Source organism: Crocodylus porosus, unplaced genomic scaffold, assembly GCF_001723895.1.
Source record: "Crocodylus porosus isolate Cpor-Errol unplaced genomic scaffold, CroPor_comp1, whole genome shotgun sequence".
In the NCBI taxonomy this organism is placed as follows: Eukaryota; Metazoa; Chordata; order Crocodylia; family Crocodylidae; genus Crocodylus; species Crocodylus porosus.
Window position 1 is genome coordinate 58,765,965 of NW_017728949.1, and position 7,865 is coordinate 58,773,829.

General features: G+C 53.5%; 1 protein-coding gene across 1 annotated transcript in view; it reads right to left on the reverse strand.

Moving 5' to 3' along the window:
* The window catches only part of CLASP1 (cytoplasmic linker associated protein 1), a 254,819-nt gene extending 248,348 nt beyond the window's left edge, over nucleotides 1-6,471 (reverse strand). The window contains exon 1 of the mRNA XM_019553837.1: nucleotides 6,343-6,471. The gene's annotated coding sequence lies outside the window, so the exon portion shown is untranslated. The remainder of the gene's footprint in view (nucleotides 1-6,342) is intronic.
* Nucleotides 6,472-7,865: the final 1,394 nt, after the last annotated feature.

The following is a 7,865-nucleotide window of genomic DNA, read 5'->3' on the forward strand; positions in this document are numbered from 1 at the left end:
GATGTGTATCTAGCTGGGGTAATGTAGGCCCAGCACTCTTTCCTGCTTATGCAGGGGGTCGGACTCGATGATCCATTGAGGTCCCTTCCGACCCTAGCATCTATGAATCTATGAAAGTCCAGGAGGCAGACACGACGCACCCGAGGGTCCTCAGGGAGTTGGCCAATGTGACTGCAGAGCCACTAGCCATCATCTTTAAAAACTCATGACTACTGGGACAGATCCCACGCGAGTGGAAAAGGGCAAACATAGTGCCCATCTTTAAGAAAGGGAAAAATAAGGATCCAGAGAATTACAGACTCACTGAGCCTCACCCGTCCTTGGAAAAATCATGGAGCAGGTCCTCAAGAAATCCATTTCTAAGCACTGGGAGGAGACGAAGGTGATTAGTAACAGCCATCATGGATTCACCAAGGACAAGTCATGCCTGACCAACCTGCTTGCCTTCAATGAGATGACTGGATGCCCATTGTAACACCCAGGTCCTTTCCAGGAGAGAGCAGCAGACGTGTTCAAGGTTAACTTCAGCAAGGCTTTTGAGATGCACTCTCACAGACAAGCTAAAGAAGTATGGGTTGGATGAATGGACTGTAAAGCGGACAGAAAACTAGCTTAGGTCGTTGAGCTGTAATCAATGGCTCGATGTCTAGCTGGCAGCCAGTATCAAGTGGAGCGCCCCAGGGCTCAGTCCTGGGACCCGTTTTGTTCAATATTTTCATCAATGACCTGGAACATGGGATGAAGTGCACCCTCAGCAAGTCTGCAGATGACACCAGGCTCGGTGGGGAGGGAACCAGTAAATACGTTGGAGGGCAGGGCTACAGTTCTGGGAGACCTCGACAAACTGGAGGATTAGACTGAAAAAAATATATACATAAATCTCATGAGGTTCAACAAGGACAAAGTGCAAAGTCCTGCCCTTAGGACGGAGCAATCCCATGCACCAGTGCAGGCTGGGGCTGACTGGCTGGGCAGCAGCTGTGCAGAAAAGGACCTGGGGGTGACAGTGGACAATAAGATGAAGAGAAGCCAGCAGTGTGGCCTTCTTGCCAAGAAGACTAATGGCATCCTGGGCTATGTTGGTAGGAGCATTGCCAACAGATTGACAGAAGTAATTATTCCCCTCCATTCAGCACTGGTGAAGCCACATCTGGAGTCCCGTGTCCTGCTTTGGGCTTCTCACTACAGGAAGGACATGGACAAATTGAGGAGAGCCCAACAGAGGTCAACCAAAATGGTTCGGGGACTGGGGCACAGGACTTATGAGGAGAGGCTGAGGGAACTAGACTTCAGTCTAGAGAAGAGAAGACTGAGAGGGGATTTAACAGCAGTCTTGAACTCCCTGCAGGGAGCTTGCAAAGAGGTTGGAGCCGGACTGGTCTCAGTGGGGGCAAATGACAGAACAAGGAGCAAGGGCTCCAGTTGCAGCAAGGGAGGTTTAGGTTAGATATTAGGAAAATCTCTCTCACTAGATGGATAATAAAACGCTAGAACAAGTTACCCAGAGAGGTGGTAGAGTCTCCATCCTTGGAGGTTTTTAAGACCCAGCTAGACAAGGCCTTGGTTGGGATAATATGGCTGGGGCTGGTCCTGCTTTGAGCAGGGGGTTGAACTAGATGCGACCTCCTGAGGTCCCTTCTAACCCTAATTTTCAATGATTCTATTATTTTAAAGCTTTGATTTATGACACACTTGCCTCTCTACCACAGCAGGTGAGCTAAATACATATTTACCAGAAGACAGTCACTCCATTTTCATTATAACAGGATATTGCTGGTATTCAAGCCAACAGGAACCATAAGCCTGATCCAGGGGGAGACTCAGGTGGGCCCAGGCGAGACATTAGTGCCTTGATGGTTGTTTCATGAACCAATGTTTGCAAATCAGCAATTTTCTGGTGTTAAGAAAAGGCTTATTCCACGGCTTTCTCTTTCCCAACGACAGTCTCACTAGAACAGTGCCTGGTGGCCTTTCAATGGCAGGGCCTTGACGAGGGTAGCCTTTGCCCAACAAGGACATCTTGCTACTCTTCGCCCTCTACATTGCTCTATGCAAAAGACCCCTCAACACACCCCTGGAGACTCCAGGGCTGCAAGGAGTAGAAATGCAGACCAACAATGGGAGAAAGCCCCAGAATTGTACGGGTGCTGACAACGGCCCCGCTGGGTCAGCCACACTTTTAGGGACCAGAGAAGCTCTAACGCAGAGACAAGCAGATTCATGCCCTCTCACTCTATGGGATGAGACGCAGCCCCAACGCTGCCCATCACGAAGATCCCAACCTATGGAGGAACGGCTGGATACAGGGCCATAAAACTTATCGCCCTCCAGAAGTCTGAGGTGGAAGCAGTGGCAGAAACAAACCCCGCACAGAGCAGAGCTGCTTTGCAAAGGCAGTGTTGGCTCAAGTTTCTTAAGTGCCCAATAAAAGTGTTGTAGGGATGCTTGCTTTGGGATTTTAGTGTTTCTAAAAAAAAGAAAAAGTGCCTGAGTCTGGATTGGAAATCAAAACACTGCAGCATTGTGCTGGAGCCCGGCTAATCTATTCCCACTGTCAGCCGGGCGAGAGGGTAAACAAATCAGGCTTTTTAAGATCCCTTCCCCTGCAATAATCTAAAGACATTTCCTTTCTAAAAATAACTCCGGCGCCCTGCCCACATCACCAGAGCTGCGTGCCAACTACTGCACGCTCCCTCCTCGGGGACCGGACCCCACAGCTATTTGGCAAAGCGAGTGTGTGTGGAATAGGAGAAGTCCCCAAACTAGACAGTAGCAAGATGAAAGCCGACATTGACCTTTAATAATTATCATGCCTCAAGAAGCTTTCCTTTCTGCTCTCCTAGAACAAGAGAGGTTGAAACTTCAGCTAAGCTGCTTTTTAAATTTAAAAAAAAATAAATAAAAAAAAATCCTTGGCCGAGAGAAATAATGCTGCCACAAAAGTTACAGTGATCTCTCGCGTTTATAGCAAGGCAGTGGGCTTATTACAGCCCACCTGTTGCCTGGCATCTTGTATGGTTAATTCATCAACCCCCCTACCCTGCAACTACTCAAAACAGCTCTTTGAAAGGTTTCAGGCACTTCTGAGGGCTGATGATCATCATCCAAAATACTAAGCAGCACCACGATGATGGATGCAATTCAAAAAGCTAACCAGAATACAGAACCAGCCAGAAAGCACTATTCTGCTGGCCTACAAGGTTAGATAAGAGCAAGACCTAGAGGAGTTCCCCATGAAAAGTCTCCCAGTGCATGACTGAACCCCTTCATCCCACTAACAAAACCAGGCGGGCAAAGCAGGAGGTTTTGCTCACCAGGTAAAAAATAGTGCATTTCTCCATTGCATTAGCCTAACGCAGTCAAAAAGCTTGCAGACTTATGTTTTAGCCTGCATCGTTCAAAGACACACTGGCTGGTTGCACTGTAATTTAAGTAAAAGTTGGGAAGAAAAATACCACTCAAGTGATATTTAAGACAACCTACCTCATCTAGAGCACACCTCAGTTAGGCTATACTAGACCCTTAACACCTAGTCTGGGCAAGCCTGAACGAGAAAGACACCCACTGACTTCAGCAAAGGTTGGATCACGCTTCCAAATAACATGCCTGACTATTTCCTTCCCCTTTTCTATCCATACAGGTAATGCTGAAAATCACCAGAGCCCAGACAGATAAGACCCTCCATTTGCTTGCGCCGTGCATTCAACACCGAATGAAGCAGACTTGGCACATGCATCATTTGCTTCACAAGCTGTTTCCCAATTGTAAAACAACCACAGCCAGTAGGGACCTTTGGGGCCAGGCATAATTCCTTGAAATCAGACCTCATTTGGAAGGGACCAGACCTTGCATCAGTCATCGGCTTCTAAGGGACTCAAAGCTTACTGGCGACAGGGTCCATCCAAGAAGAGAGAAATCTCCTCAGTTTTAATTCTTGTCATTTGAGGGTATCTGCTTTTCCTCACACCTCTCCAGCCATTCAGGGCTGAGGTTTTTATAGTTCACAACAGCCCTATTTTGGCAGCCCAACTTGTTTTCACACACCCCATGCAACTGCCCCTCCAAGGAACATCACATGGGTCAGGCTCAAACTGATCTCCATCTCACAAATGTGCTGTTGTCTTGCTTTTGGTCTGAATGATCGGGCTTGCACAGCAAGGCCCAACCCTCAGCTCAGCATTCCTCCGTCTGCAGCACAATAGCTTTTGAAGACCGTGTCCAAACAACTGCAAAATTTCAGGGAACTTTCCAGGCATCAAAAAGTGTATGGGGGGGGGGGGTTCAGAGTTTGTCTGGGAGGCTTGTAAGGAACCGGGTAACTCGATGCGCTGCAGGCAGCAGAGCACCGTGGCAGAGACAACTCAGCCTCGCCAGACTAGGCTTCGACTTCAGCCCCAGTGGTTCAGAGGAGCTGGCATGGCCGAACAGCAAATCAGGACAGAGGTGCTTGGAGGTTGTGGTGGGGAAGACAGGGGGCTGCCTCAGACAAGGGGCCACACTGGGCCAGCAGCAGCAATGCTGGAGACCTGCCCATCCTGCTGTGCCTGGCCCAGACAGCCATTCACCTTCCCCTAGTCAGGATGGTTTCAATTCATCTACCCAGGGCTTGCATGCCAGCCGACGTCGCATGCTGCTGCCCCCGCCTGCAGCACCGGGGGAGAAAGCTGGCCGAGACCAGGGCGATACAACAAGGGGAGCCACAGCTAGGACTGTTTAATAACAACACTCAGGGACGGTGCCAGCATCCTGTAAAAGAGTGTCAGGTTCGGGCACGGAGCTGGAGCCGGCCTCCCTGCCCTGCCAGCTCCTCCGAGCAACCATCCCCGAGCCGACGACCAGGAATGCTGACTCATGAAACCGGGCTCAGAGAGGGACGCCAGAGTCCAACCAGGCAGGACATGAGCCTGGGCCTCAGGAGAGCTGGGGGCACAACCCCCAGACCCCCTGTGGGACCTCCAGCAAGTCACCGAGTCTCTCTGGGCCCCAGCTCTCCACCTGCTCAGGACCAGGGAGGTGGGAGGAGGGGATGGGAGACCAGCACCGCCCCACCACGGAGTCATCTTCTGAGGATGAAGATCATGCAGCCAGTGTGGTGTCAGGTGCTCCTTGAACGATTGTGCTACAGCTTAATTAAGACCCTCCTTACATCCAGACCTTGCACCTCCTGCCTTAGCTGAACTCCCTCCGAAGACCGGATTTGGCCGAGTAACCAGCCTCCCTCTCTCCCTGCACTGACACTCTCGCCAGGTCTGGATCTAATTCCTATAAGAGACATCCCCGGGAGCTGACTGAGCACTAAACAGGTCAAATAGGAGATGCTGGATCCAGTCTAAACTGGCAGGAAACGGCTGCCTCAAAAACACTGCTCCAAAAAACTGTTTTTCAAGTCAAGGCGGTTGCAGGATTCAGACTCCCCACCTCTTCGCTCGCTGGTTCTTAGCTACATTCTTCCCTTATTTTTAAACATGCATTTTCTACTATGGATTTTAGCAAGCTCTCCTGCACAACCAACCAACCGTGAACTGTACCTCTTCCAGAAGACAGCCCATCTCTACACAGCCCCCAGCTTTTGTCCAAGCAACGCTGCTGCTCGGCTGCATCGTCCTGCAAGGACTCCCCTCCGTCCGCGTGGGACGAGCGCATCCCGGGGCAGAACCAGCCCCGATCAGAAAGGGCTCTCCCCAAACTCCCCGGTCCAGCCAGCTCTCGCACCCTAGGAGCTATTTGCTCAGCTGCACGAACCCCTCCAGCCCGGGAAGTTATGGGGAAAAGCAATGCATCCGGCGGGGTTTTGCATCCTTCTCCCTCCGCTTTCAACAAGTTTTGCCAGGATACGTTTCATCGGGGCCGACGCTATTACAACCGGGGCTCGAGCGCGGGCTGCAAAACCCCCCGAGAAAGCACGAGCAGGCTGCTGGCCCCGCCGAAGCGCCGGGGGAACGCGTCAGATGAGACCCGCAGCCCCGCCGGCGCGGCGCAAAGCGGGGGTCGTCGCCCGCGGCGGCTCCGTCAATGGTGTGCAGCCCACCGCCGCCAGACAAAGGAAGGAGCGAGCTCGACTCGGAGGGGGGGCCGGCGGCATCGCCCGTGCCGCGCCCACGCCGGGACGAGGGCGGATGGGACGGATGGTCCCGCTGGGGGGGGTGGAGAGGATTGGGGAGCCCCTCCCAGCCCCCAGCTGCACCTCTATTTCGTGCCCCTTGCAAGGGGGGGCGGCGACCCCTCCCGGGAAGCACTGGGCTCGGCCTCCAGGGTGCACCCTGCAGCAGGGCAGCGCCTTTGCAAGCTGCCCCCCCCCAGCCCGCCCCCTTACAGCCCCTGGCCCTGGCAAGGGGGCTTTACCTGGCTCTGGTGCAGGGGCAGGCGGGGGGAGGCCACCAGCCCAGGGGTCCTGCATGGGGGGGCCCGGAGCCCGCTCAAGGCCGGCTGCACTGCATGGCTATGGCTGCTGCTGCTGGAGAGAATGGAGCCCCGCGCAGGCGCACTCGGCCCCGCGGGGCCAGACGGCCGCTAGTGCGCATGCACCCGCTCCCACCCAGCCCTCTCCAGGGGCTTCTTCACGCATGCGTGCTGCTTCCCCACCGCGTTGACCATAGAGCGCTCGCGCGCAGCTAGAGCGGCTCCCTCATGGAAGTCCTCCGCGCGCGCGGCGGAGGGGATGAGGTCAGTGTTGGCCCTGCGCGTGCGCAGTGGAGTGCCCGGATGTCGACAAGGGGTGGGTGAAGGGGAAGGTGTCGAGTGCGACTTCGGTGGAACTACTGAATTCCCTGCCCCAGCCTACAGGGCATGCTGCTGGGAAATGCTTCCGGGGCAAAGGTCGAGGCCTCACCCATTTCCGGGACAGAAGGGGAGTGAAGCTGACTTTAAAAGGAACAGGCGACTCTTAAAGGAGCCTGCCCCCTGCTGGACACAGGGAGCTCCCAGGGGCCTGTTGGTGGCACTCAGCACCCCCCCAACCTGTCATGGGGGTACGAGCTTTAACTTGCATTGACGGCCTACCAGCATTGCCCTCCAAGCCCCAGCTCCCGGAGTCCCATGATCGGCCCCGCCTGCGTGCCTGGGACCGTGGCTGCGGGTGCCCCTGCAGCACAGGACGCCGGCTCCCACACAGTGGCAGGGCGAGAAACCCCCTGCTGGGCTGGAAAGCAGCTTTGTGGGTGGAAGATATGGCCCTCTCTCCTTTTAATGGTCTTCAGCACCTGTGGAGCGAAGAGTTTACAAGGAATCAAGTAGATGACAATGAGCCATGAAGTTGAACAACTCCCGCAGCCCTGCCTGGCTAGAGATGTTGCTACAAAGCAGGGGGCAAGTGCACCAGGGCACTCCCCTGGATCCACCCCTGCCTGCCTGAACCACAGATATGCAGGGGTCAGGTCAAACCATCCTGAAACCTGTCCAGACAGTTGCCAGTTCAGACTCTCACAGGGTTGAAGAGACCTCCAGGGTCATCTGATCCAACCCTCTGCATCACAGTCCTAAATCATCTTTGTCTGATGCTTATCCAGTCTCATCTTGCAAACCTCCAACGAAGGGAGTCCACAAGTTCCCTGGGCGGTCTCTTCCACTGCCTCGCTGTTCTCACAGAAAGCAAGTTTTTTTCCTAATATCCGAGTTCAGCAGTTCTTGGTCTCTTTAGACTCAGGACAACCCTTGGAAAACGCCAGCTCTTCACTGCCACTCACTTTTTTTTAATGCACGAAAAGAGAGGTAGACAAGGTTTTTTGGGTGAATCCGCTTTTTAGATCAACTCAAATAGTCAAAAAAGTTGTTCTTAGCAAGCTTTCAGGTTTCAATGCCCTTTGCCAGGCTGAGGTGTTGCAAAGAGCTATGAAAGACCACAATTGGCCAGAATGTTTCTGATGTGA